General features: G+C 49.6%; 1 long non-coding RNA gene across 1 annotated transcript in view; it reads left to right on the forward strand.

Moving 5' to 3' along the window:
- The first annotated feature begins 6,216 nt into the window (after positions 1-6,216).
- Positions 6,217-17,186, forward strand: part of LOC137623311 (uncharacterized) — a 245,908-nt gene continuing 234,938 nt past the window's right edge. The window contains exon 1 of the long non-coding RNA XR_011040594.1: positions 6,217-6,446. This is a non-coding gene — a long non-coding RNA (uncharacterized lncRNA). The remainder of the gene's footprint in view (positions 6,447-17,186) is intronic.

The raw sequence follows: 17,186 nt of genomic DNA on the forward strand, positions 1-17,186 counted from the left end.
TGTTACATATTGTACCGCCGACGAATCGTGTTGATACGAGAATAGCTACAGATTGTTTCAAATTATTGGAACCAAGATATGTGTCTACTGCATGGTCTACTACAAAGACTATATACTGAAGGAAGATAGGAAGGCTCAAAATATGAATGTTAATACAGTAGTTGGCAACTCCAAAGTTAATACAATTGTAAGGACTGTGAGACGAGCTATCACCAACAACAACTGACGGTTTATTCAAACAGGTGCGAGAATATAATAAAAGGTGCGGACGGCAATGTAGCATGTGCGCTGGCGCCAATCTGGGTTAAACCAACCGCCACAAAATGTGTGTTTTTTCACACGTACAAATACTTGAAATACAAGTCAATAGAAATATGTAGCGAAATGATAAATACATGAAATTGTAGCTCTGAGGGAGTGGAACAAATATATAGTTAGCCACAGTGTGGCGAAAGGAAAATTTAAATGAAATGGAGAATTCGATGAGAATGCTGGACAACGGAGGGAGCTATGTCCCTACAAGTACCCCCCCCCCTTAAGATATCAGGCGGCGTAGGAGGCTGATGAGGCTAGTATTCGTATCGTTTCGAGTGTCGGAGGGTTCCTCTTGTTCTTGAATGAAGGGGCGCGTCAGCGGTCGGCGTATGGATCGCTACCTCTCATCGTCGTTTGTTGCTTTTATTCTCATTGGGCGCCTTGTTTTGAGGTGGCACTCTGGATCTGCCAGGTCCCGCGGAGGCAGTGTCGTTTCCTTCGAGAAACGCTGGTTTCATGCAGTCTATTGAGACCCTGTCCTCTTGGCCATGCACGTCAAGAAGGAAGGCTTTTGTCGTTTTCTTGATTACTCGGTAGGGGCCTTGATAGGGTCTGGTTAACGGCTGTCGATGAGCGTCAACACGGACGAAAACATACCAGCAGTCGTCCAGGTTCCTCGGCTTGAAATGCTTGGTTCTGTCCTGGTAAGTTTTAAGACATGGCCTGAACTTCCTGGCGATGTCCTTAAGATATCCAGCTGCGTGTCGTCGGTTGATGTGGGAAAGAATTCGCCGGGAACTGCAAGCGCCTCTCCGTAAACCTTTTCAGCGGGCGATGGCTCGCCATCTACGCGAAGGGCGGTGCGAAGGTCGAGAAGTACCCAAGGAAGTCGTGATTTCCAGTCCCTGTCGGTGCAGCTTGCCATCAGGGATGCCTTGAGGGCGCGATGAGTTCGTTCGACCATGCCGTTTGCTGCGGGGTTGTATGCCGTAGTGCTGTGGAGTGTCGTTCCCATCAGGTTTGCCAGAGCGAGCCATATCTCTGACAGGAAACGGGGCCTCTGTCCATCGTGATGTCGTCAGGAACGCCAAATCTGCTCACCCAGCTCGACAAAAGGGCTTCGGCGCATGCTTGGGTTGTAGCTTCGGTCATCGGTGATGCTTCCAACCACCTCGTGGCGCGATCGATGATTGTCAGCAGGTAGCGAGCAGATCCCGAAGGCGGCAAAGGTCCCACGACGTCGATGTGGATGTGACCGAAACGTCTTTTCGGTTGGGGAAAATCACCTATCCCCGATTCGGTGTGATGGCTGATCTTGCTCGTCTGGCAATTTCTGCATGTCTTCACCCATTCCCGGGCGTCCTTTTTGATCCCTGGCCATGTGAACTTTTCAGACAGGAGGCGAGCAGTGGTGCGTCCCGAGGGGTGTGAAAGTCCATGGATGATGTTGAATATTTTTCTTCTGCAGGAAGCCGGAATCCAGGGACGTGGGCGGCCGGTGCTGGTGTCGCAGAGGATAGTTACTCCTGCCGGCCCGAGGGGAATTGTAGTTATCTTGAGCGCAGATGGCCCCGTCAGGTGATCCTGTGCCTCTAGGTCGGTGCGCTGCTCGGATGCGAGGTTGGTGTAGTCAATTCCCAGGTGGATTGCGTCGATTTCAATCCTTGAAAGGGTGTTTGCAACTAGGTTTTTCTTTCCAGGAACGTAGCTTATGGTGCACCCAAATTCGGCGATTGCTGCGAGATGACGTTGTTGTCGGAAGGACCATGCGTCTGTCATTTTTTTTGAAGGCGTGTATGAGGGGTTGATGGTCCGTCGCGATGGTGAAGGGTGTGCCCTCCAGGATGTGCCTGAAGTGGCGGACGGAGAGGTAGACAGCGAGGAGCTCCCTGTCGAAGGTGCTGTATCTTGTTTCGGCGGGTTTCAGTTTTCTGCTGAAGAATGCCAATGGTCGAGGAGAACCATTAACGTGCTGTTCCAGCACAGCCCCACAGGCGACGTTGCTGGCGTCGGTCGTCAGTCGCAGAAGGGCGTTGTCGTCAAAGTAAGCCAGGGTGATGGCGTTTGCGAGGGCGTCCTTTGTCCGGGTGAATGTATGTTGTTGTGGGGAACTCCACTCAAGTTTCTTCGCCTTTCCCTTCAGGATGTCGTCGAGGGGTGTCAGGGTCTGTGCGATGTTGGGGATGAAGCGCCTGTAGAAATTGACCATCCCCAGGAACTCCTGAAGTTGGTGGGTGGTCGTAGGTGTTGGGAACTTTCTGATGGCGTCCACCTTGGTTGTCATGGGTTTTACCCCACTCAAGGACACGCGATGATCGAGAAAGTCCACTCCTTTGGCGCCGAACGTGCATTTGTCGAAACGTGCAACCAGGCCATTCTCCTGCAGGCGTTTGAGGACGGCGCGGACGTGCCTTTGGTGTTCCTCCTTGGTCCTTGATAATATCAGGATGTCGTTGACGTAGCAGACGCAGAATGATAGGTCGCCCAGGATGCTAACCATTAGGCGTTGGAAGGTCACCCCCGCATTGCGTAGACCGAAGATTGAGTATGCGAAGGTGTAGGATCCGAACGGTGTCACAATGGCAGTTTTCGGAATGTCCTCTGGAAATATGGGGACCTGGAAGTAAGACTTGAGAAGGTCCATCTTGGTGAAGTATTTCACGCCATGCAACGCATTCATCAGGTCTTGCATGTTGGGCAGAAGGGAGTGGTTGGGCGTTGTAATGAGGTTGAGGCGCCTGTAGTCGCCGCAAGGTCTGCAGGTCCCGTCAGGCTTCTTCACCATGTGTAGGGGAGATGCCCAGGGGCTCGATGCTTTCTTACAGATACCCATGCGTTCCATGTCCTCAAAGGCGCGTTTGGCGTCCCTCAGCTTCTGGGGCGGGAGGCGGCGGAATTTGGCGTGTGTACTAGGTCCCGTCATCATGATGTGGTGGTAGATCCCGTGCTTGGAGGGGGATCCTGGCGATTGGCGGAGCTCGGGCTTGAAAACGTGGGAAATTCTTGCAGAAGGTCAGCATAGGGCTCCGTCATTACAGCAGGTACGGACATTGTGGCAGGGCCGGCTCTTAGGGCGCGGGACCGGTAGGTTCCTGTGTTGATGAGGCGTTTCCCAGCAACGTCGACGAGTAGTCCGTGGTGAGCGAGGAAATCTGCACCGAGGAGGGGGCGACTGACGTCAGCGATAGCGAAGGGCCAGGAATACGAACGGCCCATGATAGATATTCTGAGGACCTTAGTCCCATAACACCGTATGGGAGACCCGTTGGCGGCGACGAGTGGGGGGGGTCTTTTCTGGGACCACGGTCTAGGTCGGCTTGTGACGGCGGGAATGTTGACTGCATTGCGCCGGTGTCGACCATGAGTTTATGGTTGGAGACGGTGTTGGGGATATAGAAACCATTCTTGCATTGGTTTCCTGCAGCTATGATGGTGGTAGATGGTTTCTTCTGGCGTCATCTTCTAGGGAAATTGCATGGTGCCCTACATTTCTTGGCGTCGCTGCCAAACTGCTGATGGTAGAAACACCACACTGGATTAGGCCTAGGACTCAGACGTGTCGGTTGCGGTGGTTTCCTCCTTACCAGAGCGTTGATCTCGTCGTCGTCGTCCGGAGGCATTGCTGAAGAGTCTATGGAAGAGCAGTTGAAGGAGGAGAACGAAGACGATACTGATGATGCCCCGAGGCGGGATGCTTTGGAGGCCTCGTGGAGCTTCAGAGCCTTCGACAGGAGTTCGTTCATCGGAAGCGTGTCGGGGTCCGTCAATTGGGCCCTTACGTCCTGGGGCAGGCGTCGAAGGAAAATCTTGCGAGATAGGCTAATCTCGCGCCATCGGCCGTTGCTGTCGGTCTCGGGAAGCATTAGCAGGCTGGTCAACTCATCCCACGCCTTGACAGGAGAGGTGTCACCCATGGGTTTGCCAGCGAGATCCAGGACTTTCTGTGCCCTTGCTGAAACAGAGAGTGAGTAGATACCGATTAGTTTCATTCTCAGGTCGTTGTAGGAAACTTGGCCAGCCTGTGCGTCGAGCCATGGGGATATCTTGTCGAATACCTCCTCTGGGATGGAGGTGAGAACGATATCGACCTTGGCACAGGAGTCGCTGAGCCTAGCGACTCGGAAGAGTACGTCTGCTCTCAGGAACCAGGAAGCGGTGTTGTGTTGAGAAAACAGCTGTAGTTTGACTTTGGACGTGGAGGCAAGGCCGTTGGGCGTGATGGGCGGGTTGAATCCGCCATTGTGGTCAGTCGAAAAGTTGACGAAGAGGTGGGAAGTTGAGATGTCGGTTAAGCTCATCCTACTACCTTACAAACGCCCTAAGGTGTGTGAACACCAAAGGCTGAAGCTCACGCCTAAGGTAACGGAGTAAAAGAAGGTAGCACGGCCGTAATAAGTCCGTTAATGGCAAAGCCAAAACCGCTGATGCTACCTCAACTCCGGGGTCACCAGTTGTAAGGACAGTGAGACGAGCTATCACCAACAACAACTGACGGTTTATTCAAACAGGTGCGAGAATATAATACAAGGTGTGGACGGCAATGTAGCATGCGTGCTGGAGCCAATCTGGCTTGAACTAACTGCCACAAAATGTGTGTTTTTTCACACGTACAAATACTTAAAATACAAGTCAATAGAAATATGTAGCGAAATAATAAATACATGAAATTGTAGCTCTGAGGGAGCGGAACTAATATATACAGTTAGCCACAGTGTGGTGAAAGGAGAATTTAAATGAAATCTTGATTCCAATAATTTGAAACAATCTGTAGCTATTCTCGTATCAACACGATTCGTCGGCGGTACAATATGTAACAATTCTCTTAGATACTTAGGACGTCCGGCTCTGACAACTTCATGGGTTATTGTACATATTTTATACCCAATTCTTTCTTTAATAGGCAATTGGTGTACTGTAAATCATATGGTATAGGGGTGATATTCTCTCAGGGTAGGGCACCTTTTTATCAGTCTTTCTCCTCTGTTTATTATGTTCTGTCATTACTTAAATCGCACTCTTGATAGATTGTGGTGAATAGAGTTACAATAGTCAATCCTGGTAAAAACATTTTATCACAAGTTTCTTTATAGAATGTTCATCCAATTACTTCTTTTTGAATGAATTGTTTCTAATATGATATCCAGCAGTTTTTACTACATTAATTATTTGGGCATTGAAAGAGAAATTACAGCCAGGAGACACTTCTTGATCACAAACTTTACTAGACATCTGGACAGAGTTATTATTCACGTTTATTTGAATATTGCCCAAGTTTCTTAGTCTTTTTTATCTTTCCAATTATCATAAACTCAGTTTTATTTTTATTTAATATTAGTTGTCTATTACAATTCCCTAACACGTAAAAATTAGGTTTAGAGATTCAGCAGTATCGTCTATAGTATATTACTTATGGAGAAGTAAAATTGTGCATCGACAGCAAACAGTTTGAACTTCACTCCATACCTTTGCAGTAATTTCGATAGATCAACAGTAGACCTATAGATACAAAATAAGATTGGGCCCAGTAAACTACCCCAAGGACACCCTCGGTTTAATGTCATCCAATCATTTATGCATTCAAAAGCTTAATCTTCAATACCGATGGACCGTAGATAATTTAGTCGAAGTTTAATTCAATGTTGTTACTGTTCATAAAATAATATATTTTAATTGTTCATTACTTCTCTAGTAGTTTCTTTATTACTTTATTTCCATTCCTCACTGGGCTATTTTTCCCTGTTGGAGCCCTTGGCTTATAGCATTCTGCTTTTCCCACTAGGGTTGTTGATTAGCTTATAATAATAATAATAATAATAATAATAATAATAATAATAATAATAATAATAATAATAATAATAATAATAATACTTAAGTAACCTTAGATCAAGTAACGACGATGACCTGTAAAGTTTACTTCCCGAATCCTAACTTCCTACAGTCAACTTATAGAAGTAGATTAGATTATGGTTATGTGTTCTGCGGTCGTTGCCTTTATATGGAAGTGTATATCCTCCAATTTAAATTATTATTGCGTAAGTGTTTGGTGTCCAGAATGTAGGATATGAGAAAGAAAACTATGTAGGACAAGTGTGCTTCTGTTTGCTGTTAAACCCTTAGACATATTCGGATTCGTGGTAAAGAAATGAAATTATGTCTAACGTTTGCAAGGGCTTCTCATCAGCGCCTGCAAGGTAAGGTAAGAATGATTGATGTTTAATAATTCCATGTGTCTGTCTTTTCGTAGTTTAGTTTTACTTTACGCTAATTTATTAATGTTAAGGAAATGACATTTTTTGGGGTATCCTTAAGCTAGTAGGTGGCTCTATGGTACATGTACAGAATCGGTTTGGATCTTATAGACTCAGGCCTATGATTATATACCTACCTAACCTCGCTTGTAGCCATCTTGGCTGCTACAGTTATAGCGGGTTTGCCTAGCATTCTCATTGCAGCAGATCGATACCAGCCGGTGTGACGGTCTGAACGATCCCTTGGTCTCAGAATTCTCCTTGATAATCTGCGCATGTGCGAACATTACCGTTAGCCAGTGCATACGAGGTTGATGTTTTATTTTCCTGTAATGTTAGCGTGCGCAGCTCAACATTACCGCTTGTCAGTACATACGAGCTTGATGTTTCAATTTCATGTGAGCGTAGCGAGCTAATGACAGAAAAGAACTTTTATACAATGTCAAGGAGAATTCTGAGACCGGGGGATCGCTCAGACCGTCACACTGGGGACTGTGGGTAAAGTTGTATTGTATTACAGGGTGGGATTTCGAATAGAAAATATATGTTTTCCTCTAGTAAATAACGTGATTTAACCGAATTTCACCTTCATTTCAACCGCAAACAAACAGATCAACCAATTCGTCTAACTTAAAGTTGACGAATTGGTTGCTGTTATTACGGATGAAATGAAGGTGAAAACCGGTTAAATCACGTTATTTCCTACAGGAAAACATATATTTTCTGTTAAAAAGGGTAAATGTAATCACTGTTGTCATATATGTTGTGTTAAAATATTTAAATATAAGCACTTGAGCAACATTGTCACTTCACGCACAAATGTACTGCGAACGATAACATTAGCAACGATACCAATGATACACAGTGTTACCTACGATGACTGGGATTGTTCTCGTTGCAAATGTTACGGTAACAGTACAAAAACCCACCGAACCTAACCTAGTACAGTAGTATGACAGGTCACAAATCTCAGGTAGTTAATGAGAACGGTAAAATTCTCTACGTTATGGATGGTACACAGAGTTACCAACGATACGGTGACATTACTAGCGGTAGTAATGCTAGATATTTCCATACGTATTTTAAGTAATTTTGCCATATAAATTTTACACTATATAAAAAGTACAAAAAGGTTACAGAACCTAACCTAACCTAGGAGTTCCCAGGTCACTAAACACATTTAATGACTTTTGAGGAATGACTTACCTAAATGCAGAAGACGTCGAAACTTGCAGTTCACGGGAGGGTGAGACTGACAACTTAACTACTTTTTCCCAAAAATGTACCTTGATAAGAACTAACGGTATAGCCACAACGACGTTTCTTATTGGTTTTAGGTATATTGTGTTCTGTATTACAATAAAACATGTGAATGTCTTTCCTGTAAGATAGGAGGGAACGGCACTGTAAACGTTGAGGAATTACTTTGTGTGCTTTCAGGAAATTATCAACATTGGATGAAGAATCATAAAAATCACCATGGAATTTAGCAAATGCTTTCATGTACGGAATACTGCAGACATTACAAGTTTCTGTAACTTCCTCCATCGCCAAATATGAAAAAATAAATCTCACTTGAAATGACAGACACCTTACTAGGACAAAGGTTTCCAGAGAAAAGGATTTGGTGGAAGGGGTATGAACAGACCACTCAAAGAGATAAAGGAATGGGAAATATCATTTGACAACCCCTTTGTGTAAACTTTGAATACGTATCGGTTCGTGATTGGTAAACGGAAAAACAACGGAGCCTAGAGGGTAAACATGAATGAACTGGATAGGGAAACTTGTCCAGAGCAAGTATTTATGTGAAACCGGGGAGTGACAAGGAAATAACAAAAGAAATAAACCCAATATAGGAAGATAAAATGGAATGTATGATAAATAATATTGAATGGGAATATATAATGAGATGATTTTATAAGGTGTAGGATAATAAAATGAGTAATTTTTGGGTCAAAAGTAATATGTATAAGGGGGTATTATATAACTAATCAAGTAATAAACCTGAACAGAGCTGGTAGAGAGACGGAGAGTTACATTTCACGGTTAGAGAAGAAGAAATCCTATTGGTGGGGGAAAAGCTGCTGTGCAAGGGGGCGGGGTTTTTGCACGTACGTCCGTACATACGTACGTACGGGTGCTAATGGTAGCATGGAATGCTAACATTTGATCTACATCAGACGTTGGCAGCATGGTTACTGTATTTTTTCATGAGACATAGTCTTTGCAATGGCGCCTCCAAACTTTATCCAGATATACTGTTTTGTATTTTCCTCCGGTTATTATAAATCCAAGAAGGTAATGTATAGAGAAGAAAATGATTGTTTTACGTTTAGACATTGTTTTCCCAGTTTGTTTTCCCCACCCAAAACCCCGAGTTTCCACTGGGGGTCCCCCGTTACTGTAGGATATAGATATATATATATTTCTGAAACCTTTCATTTGCGACGAGAACCAGTTTCATTTTCGAAGAGCTCAATTTTTTTCTATAAGAAAGAGTAGTTTTTTTACTAGGTTACATTGCCCTGTAATACACTACAGTAATACCGGACTGTGTTTAAGCTGTTCACGGAGGTTGGGGGACTGCTGTGGTTGGTCAACACTGGCGGGGGAGGTTGCCCAGCTGACATTCTGGTTAGTATCTATTCTGATGAATCTGGAACTGAAACCAGACACTTTTAACCTTTAACAGTGTGTAAGACCCCCAAATTGGATACCTGTATTTTTTGGTCAAGAAAATTTGAAACATGGTGAGGAATGTAGTTCGTTGGAACCGGGGTAATGTTTTACTGTACAGTATTACAAGGTATCACTTTGAACAGAAAATATAGGTTTTCCTGTTGTAAATAACGGGATTTAACCGAATTTGACCTTCGTTTCAACCGCAAACAAACAGAACAACCAGTTCGACTAACTTCAAGTTGCCGAACTGGTGGTTGTTGTTGTGGTTGATATATAGGTGAAAACTGGTTGAAACATGTTATTTACTAGAGGAAAATTTATATTTTCTGTTAAAATGTTTAAATATGATGGGTCTTGTTCTGGGCCCGCTTCGCTCACCAGAAAACAGAAACATCAAGATGTATGTACTGGTAAGCGGTAATGTTGAGCTGCGCACGCTGATGTTAGCAATGTTACACTTAACGTTAGCAATGTTACACTAATGTTAGCAACAGTAGATATAACGGTTCTTGTTCCGCCACTGGATCACTTCGCTCGCAGGAAAATAAAACATCAACCCTCTTTGCCGTTATCAAACAATGCCCTAGCTATTTTCATCAAGGATTTGGGAAGGGAAGCTCACCAGAATTGTGAGGAAAGAAGTTTCCCAATCCTTAAGGTGAAACCCCATGAGGTTAGGGCTGTTGCAACTTCTATGGCTTACAAGCACAATAAGTCGATGAAGTCAATTCTGGAGGCTACTTTTTGGCGAAGTAAATCAATCTTTGCAGATTGTTATCTCAAAGATGTCCAGACCCAGTAAAAGGATTGCTGTTCCGTGGGTCCTTACGTTACCTCCGGCGTCATAGTTGGAGAAGGGTCTACTGCCTCTTCCCTATAACCTTTTTTTATATATACCCTTGCCTTTTTTTCTTGTATTTGTGTTCACAGGTTGTCTGTGAAGGTTGTTGCAGCCTTCCACAGTCTGGGATGCAAGTCAAGTTAGTTTTTTATGGTGTGTTTTTAATTTGTTCCGTAACTGAAATACAAACCATGCTATTTACATGGGGTATTACTTTCGGCGTAGATGAAATGACGAACCATTAGAATTTTAACGAGGGTTAATTACCCCCGCACTAGTTAGCAAAGGGGTAGGGGAGTGGTAGCTAGCTACCCCTCCCCCCCTCCATCACACACCGGTGAAATGCTTCATTTCACTTTTGGCTTGGGCGATGAGCAGACGTCTCTGCTTCGGCCTCGCATTTTTGACAGCCTTAATTTTGTTTGTTCCGTAACCGAAATACAAACCACGCTATTTACAGAGGGTTTACCTTTTAGCGCAGCTGAAATGACGAGCCAATAGTTTTAACGAGGGTTAATTACCCCCGCGCTAGTTAGCGGGGGGTGGGGAAGGGTAGTTTGCTACCCCTCCCCCCTCCACACACCGGTGACTTGCTTCACTTCACTTTTGGCTCGGCGGTGATCAGACGTGTCTGCTCATCGCCCTCGTGACAGCCTTTAATTTTCTGCTTTTTCTTTTCAGCGTGTGTGTTGGTTGGAAGTTGACCTTCAGTTATTTCTTATTTACAATGCGTACATGCCCTGGAGTTGCCGGTCGTCCTTGTGGGACTTTCATGTCGGACGTGAATACGGATCCGCACACCCTCTGCCCTCAATGTCGGGGCCGACGGTGTGACCAGGAGAACATGTGCAGGGAGTGGTCTGCCTCCCAGTGGGAGAGGTTTGGCCGTCGGCGTAAGAAGAAGTCCAGGAGAGACCGTTCTCCTCCGGGGTTAGCCTTGAAAGAGGAAGGGTTCTCGGGACACTTCTTCCGCCGCCCAAACTTCCTCCGAAGCTCCCCCTCGTCTGCCTCCTAAGGAGAGTCGGCCGAGGGGGAGCGCAGGCCCTTGTTCTGTTTCCCGACCTTCGGTGGGGGGAGAGGGCGTCGCCTCCCATAGCGAGGCGGTTCCCCCCCCTCCTCCGGGGGAGGTTATTGATAATGCCTTATCCAGTGATGATCTTTTACAGATTTGGTCGTCCCTGGGGCTTAAGGGCTTGCCCTCCAGGGTCGCTCTTATTGACCTTGTCTCGTTGGGGGCCGCTGTTAAGCAGTCGCCGGCGGTAGCAGAGGTAGACCCTCTGTCTATTGTCAACGTCGTGGTGACAGAGGCCTCCGACGTGGCTGGGCAATCCGCCGCAGGTGCTGTTGCGGGTGATGGTGCTAAAGGCTCTCCTCCTCCTCCCGTACATCCTTCGAAAGGGGAAGTGAGTCCTTCGGTCTCGGCTGCTGCTCAGCTTCCTTCTGAGGAAAGTGCTTTGACGGAGACTCCCTTTCGGAGGACCGATGGTCCCGACGATCTTCCCTGAGGCCGCCTCCGCCGTAAGGATCACCGTCTGCTATGCCACAAGGGCCTCCCTTCCCCTTACAAGGGGACTTTTTGGGTCTTCATCCTCCGGGGGGGACTCTCCTCGTCAGCCTCAACCTACAGCTCCGCCTTCCTTGAACCTCTCTGCAGACCGCTCACCATCTCCTGCCAGATCTTCGCCTTCTGGAGAACTCGTCACCTGACTGGCAACGGTCCCTTCGGGGCTAAGGGATCCTTCCCTTACGCGAGCAGTGCTAGCGCACAAGCGCTCTCCTGCTCGCCAGCGCTCTCCTGATCTTCAGCGCTCTCCTGCTTGTCGACGATCTCCTGCTCGTCGGCTCTCTCCTGATGTTCGCCCCCCTCGCCAGCGCTCTCCTGCTCGTCGGCTCTCTTCCGAGCGTCAGCGCTCATTTGAGGACCATTGCCCTGCGGTCTCTGACCACCCTTTAGTTCCTGCTGAGCTCCCTGCTCACCATCTGCATGGTCCTGTGGCTACGCAACATCGTGCTGCGCGTGTGTTAAAAACACATGTTCGCCAACGCGCCAGCGATCTCCCAGTTCCTGCTCGTGAACGCGCCGCGCCACCTGTCCTTTCACATGACACGCGTCGACCTTCTGCTTGCCAGCGATCTCCAACTCGCCAGCGATCACCTACGCGCCAGCGATTACCTCCTCGCCAGCGTTCACCTGCTTGCCAGCGATTACCTCCTCGCCAGCGTTCACCTGCTTGCCAGCGCGCACAGGCGATCTTAGTATCGCCTATTCAACAGCGACAGTTAGCGCGCCACCGTTCTTCAACGCTCCTGAAGGCACATGGTTCGCCAGCTTCTAGCTCGCCATCGCGCGATCGCCTGCCTGCGCATGCTGCTCGCCATCGCTCGCCATTGCACGATCGCCCTCTTGCGCATGCTGGTCGCCATCGCTCGCCACTGCACGATCGCCCTCCTGCGGATGCTGATCACCATCGCACCTCATCACGCGATCGCCCACCTGCGCATGCTGCTCGCCATCGCTCACCCTCACGCGATCGCCCTCCTGCGCATGCTGCTCGCCATCGCTCGCCCCTGCACGATCGCCCTACTGCGGATGCTGATCACCATCGCACCCCATCACATGATCATTCACCTGCGCATGCTGCTCGACATCGCTTGCCATTACGCGGTCATTCACCTGCGCATGCTGCTTACCATCGCACGCCAATGCGTCGAAATGCCACATCGCGCCATCGCCAACTTGAGCGACTGCACTCACCAGCTCGTCATCGATCGCCCGTGGATCTACATCGCCAGCGATCTTCCTCACCTACGCGGCAGTGCGTTCCCTCACCGTCGCGCCAACGCTTGCGTTCGTCGCTTCGGACACGCGTTCATTTACCTGCCCACCCTCGAGCCCACTCGCCTGCGCGCCCACTTGCCTGCGCGCCCACACGCCCGCGCGACCGCTCGCCTGTGCGCCTGCGCGATCATCCACCTGCTGTCCCGCGCGACCATCGTTCGCGGTGAATTCCGCAGCCGGTGGTAGCAGCAGGAACGCGTGCTCCTAGACGGCACTCGGGATCACCTCCATCCAAACACAGGTTGGTAGTGCAGGATGAGGAGAGGTTAGTTCATCATTCTTCCCCACCTTCTTTTCAGGCAAGTACCGTCATGTCCACTCCAAAGGATTGCCCGATCCCTTTCCCTTTAGCGAGGATTTCGGACTCTGTGTCCTTGGAGCAGCAGACTGGGTTTGGTCCTCTGGCACGGGCGTTAGTGAGGGTTATGAAACCAGCACTCACCGGCCAGGGTAACGAACCAACGGCTGTCTCTCCTACGCTGAAGAGAAAGAGAGGAGTGGACTTCGTGGTGACTTCCCCCAGGGCGAAGTTGGTTCCCAAGAGATCGGTCGCGAAGGTCCCTTCTCCTGCACAAGTACTCTCTCCCTCTCCCGTGGACGAGGCCTTTCCGTCCTCAGGGGAGTCCAGTGGGGCGGTAGTCTTCCCCTCGGCACCAGGGTGGGAGACTTCGCTTCAGGCAGGAGATCCGTCTCGTGAGGAAGGGGCCCCTCGAACCTCGTTGTTGGGATCCTCTATCTCTCCCAGGAGGGAGTCCAAGGATTCCAAGACCGTCCCTAAATCCTCTGCAAGGATTCATCAGAAACCCACGACTACAGTACCCAGGGGAATGTCCACGTATCACCCCAGGAAGTGATTCCTGGGGCAGGAGACTTAGCTGCCAGCCCGCAGGGAGGAGAACAGCAAGAATCCGAACATGCCTTCTGGCAGGTCCTAAGCCTGATAAGGCAACTTAACGGGCTTACGGATCCAGTCATCGCCCCCCGTGAAGGCAATGACATGATTCTGGATGAAGTGTTTGACGTTCGGAAGGCCCCTAAGACCAGTGCAGCTCTGCCCTGGTCTCGGGGGCTGAAGAGTGCCAGGGCTAGGGCCAACGCTCAGCTCGCACTTCTTGCCTCCTCCAGTCGTTCCACTGCCGGGAACAAGCTCATTCCTCCTCCTCGCCTCCAGCAGAGGAGGTATTTCGAGATCCTGGGTGAGCACAACCTCAATCTTCATCTCCATCACTGTGGAGGAGCTGGCAAAGGGAGTTCCCCTTGAGAAACACTCTGCCCGGCAGGTGTCGTTCTCGGCGGCAGAGATCCTTAACCACAAGAAGGTCGCTAAGTGTGCCATGCAGGCCACTTCGTGGCTGGACTTCTGGCTAGGATCTCTGGGCATCCTATTGCGATCGGAGGACTTGTCCAAGGAGACCAATAGGAAGGCCCTGGAGACCTTCTTGCTCTCGGGCACCCGCTCCATCGAGTTTTGGGCGCACCAGGTTACCACCCTGTGGGCCAACTCGGTGTTGAAGCGTCGCGATTCTGTGTCCGAGAGATTCCATCGGAAGGTCCCCGCCGTAGATGTGTGTAGGCTCCGACATGCTTCCCTTCTGGGGGAGAGCCTGTTTGAGCCTCAAGTAATGGAGCGAACGGCTGAGAGGTGGAGGAAATCTAGCACGGACTCCCTCCTCCACTGGGCCCTTACGACTCGGCCCTATAAGCCTCCAGCCCCGCCACAACAGCAGCATCAGCCTCGTAAGGCTCCCAAACAGGCACCGGCAGCTAAGAAGGTGGTGTCTAAGCCCCAGCCCTTTCCAGCCAAGGCCAAGAGGGGTGGTAAGTCCTCCAGGGGAGGCAAGACTTCTAGGGGTGGGGGCGGCGGCCGCAAGCCCTAGGGGTGGCAGTCCCCCTGCATGTCCACCTGTGGGGGGATGCCTTCAGCATTGCGTACGCAGGTGGCAGCAACACGGGGCCGATGCTTGGACGGTCTCTGTGATCGGCCAAGGTTATCGCGTCCCGTTCACAACCTCTCAACCTCCCCTGACAGCGAATCCAGTGTCGTTGAGCTCCTATGCCAAGGGATCGGCAAAGAGGCTGGCCCTTCAGGCCGAAATCGAGACCATGCTCGAGAAGGGTGCTCTCCAGGAGGTCATGGACGGCTCCCCAGGCTTCTTCAGTCGACTCTTTCTTGTAGAGAAGGCTACTGGAGGCTGGAGACCCGTCATCGATCTCTCAGCTCTGAACAGGTTTGTCAAACAAACCCGGTTCAGCATGGAGACAGCAGACACGGTCAGACTTGCGGTGAGACCACAAGACTTCATGTGTACACTGGATCTAAAGGATGCGTACTTCCAGATCCCAATCCATCCGTCTTCCAGGAAGTACCTGAGATTCTGCCTAGACAACAAGATCTACCAGTTCAAGGTGCTGTGTTTCGGTCTCTCCACAGCTCCTCAGGTGTTCACCAGAGTGTTCACCCTGATTTCATCTTGGGCGCACAGGAACGGCATTCGTCTCCTTCGTTACCTGGACGATTGGCTGATCCTAGCAGACTCGGAGTCGACCCTTCTTCGGCACCGAGACAGGCTTCTGGATCTTTGCCAGGGTCTGGGGATCGTGGTAAACCTCGAGAAGTCCTCTCTGCAGCCGTCCCAACGACTGGTTTATCTAGGCATGCTAATAGACACCAATCTCCACAAAGCCTTTCCATCAGACGACCGGATAGCAAGGCTGAGGAGGGTGGCGGAACCCTTCCTCAGGCGAAAAGAACTCCCCGCCCAATCGTGGTTGCGTCTCTTAGGCCACCTATCCTCCCAGGCCCGTCTGGTTCCAAACAGCCGCCTCAGGATGAGATCCCTTCAATGGCGGCTCAAGTCCCGGTGGAATCAAGGATCCGATTCCCCAGACATTCTGATCCCAATGGGGTCTCTGGAACAGACGGACTTGCGGTGGTGGTTGGCCGACGAGAACCTGCGGAAGGGAGTGAGTCTTCTCGTCCTCCCCCCGGAATTGACTCTGTTTTCGGATACGTCAAAAGAAGGGTGGGGGCCGCACGTTCTGAACCAGAGGGCCTCCGGCCTTTGGTCAAAATCAGAAAAGTGCCTACACATCAACCTGCTAGAATTGAAGGCCGTCTTTCTGGCTCTTCAGCAATTCCAACGGTCCCTGGCGGGTCACTCCGTGGTGGTGATGAGCGACAACACCACGGTAGTGGCTTATATCAACAAGCAGGGAGGCACTTTTTCGCAACAGCTATCCCATCTTGCAGTAGAGACTCTGAGGTGGACCGAAACCCACTCGATAACACTATCAGCTCGCTTCATTCCTGGCAAGAGGAATTTGCTCGCCGACAGTCTGAGCAGGGCTTCGCAGATAGTGAGTACCGAGTGGTCTTTTGATCCTCAGATAGCCAACAAAGTCCTGACTTTTGTGGGTTCCCCGACTGTGGACTTGTTCGCGACAGCCTTAAACTTCAAGCTGCCCCTGTACTGTTCACCAGTCCCAGACCCCAAGGCACTCTGGCAAGATGCTTTCCAGCAACGGTGGGACAACATCGACGTGTACGCCTTCCCACCATTCTGTGTGATGAGAAGGGTGCTCAACAGGACCAGACTATCGGTCAACTGTTCCATGACTCTGGTAGCTCCGCTATGGCATCACGCGGAATGGTTTCCGGACCTTCTGCAACTCCTGACGGATCTCCCAAGGGAGCTTCCTCCACGACACGAACTTCTCGGACAACCCCACTCCGGCGTCCCTCACAGGGCCGTAGCCTCGCTTCGGCTTCACGCCTGGAGACTATCCAGCATCTCCTCGCGGAGAGAAGCTTTTCGCAACAGGTTGCGGAGAGAATGTCTCGGCACCTGCGAAGGTCCTCTGAGGGAGTCTACCAAGCAAAGTGGAGAGTCTTTTGTGGTTGGTGTCGTGGAAAGGGTATCTCTCCACTCGATGCCACTATTCCAGCAATAGCGGACTTCCTAGTGTATCTGCGAGAAGAAATGCACCTTTTTGTCTCGGCAGTGAAAGGCTATCGCTCAGCCTTAAGCTTGGCCTTCAGATTGAAGGGCGTGGATATTTCTTCATCGCTAGAACTCTCTTTGCTCATTCGTAGCTATGAGCTTACCTGCCCCCAGTCGGAAGTGAGACCCCCTCCTTGGAACGTGGTTCGAGTCCTCAGGTCTCTTAAGAGACCTCCCTTCGAGCCATTACGCCAGGCCTCCGATCGCCACTTGTCTTGGAAGACGGCTTTCCTACTCGCCTTGGCTTCGGCCAAGCGAGTTAGTGAACTTCATGGTCTCTCGTACGACATTGCCCATTCAAGGGGATGGGGGGAGGT

The sequence above is a fragment of the Palaemon carinicauda genome, chromosome 30, assembly GCF_036898095.1.
Source record: "Palaemon carinicauda isolate YSFRI2023 chromosome 30, ASM3689809v2, whole genome shotgun sequence".
Classification (NCBI taxonomy): domain Eukaryota; kingdom Metazoa; phylum Arthropoda; class Malacostraca; order Decapoda; family Palaemonidae; genus Palaemon; species Palaemon carinicauda.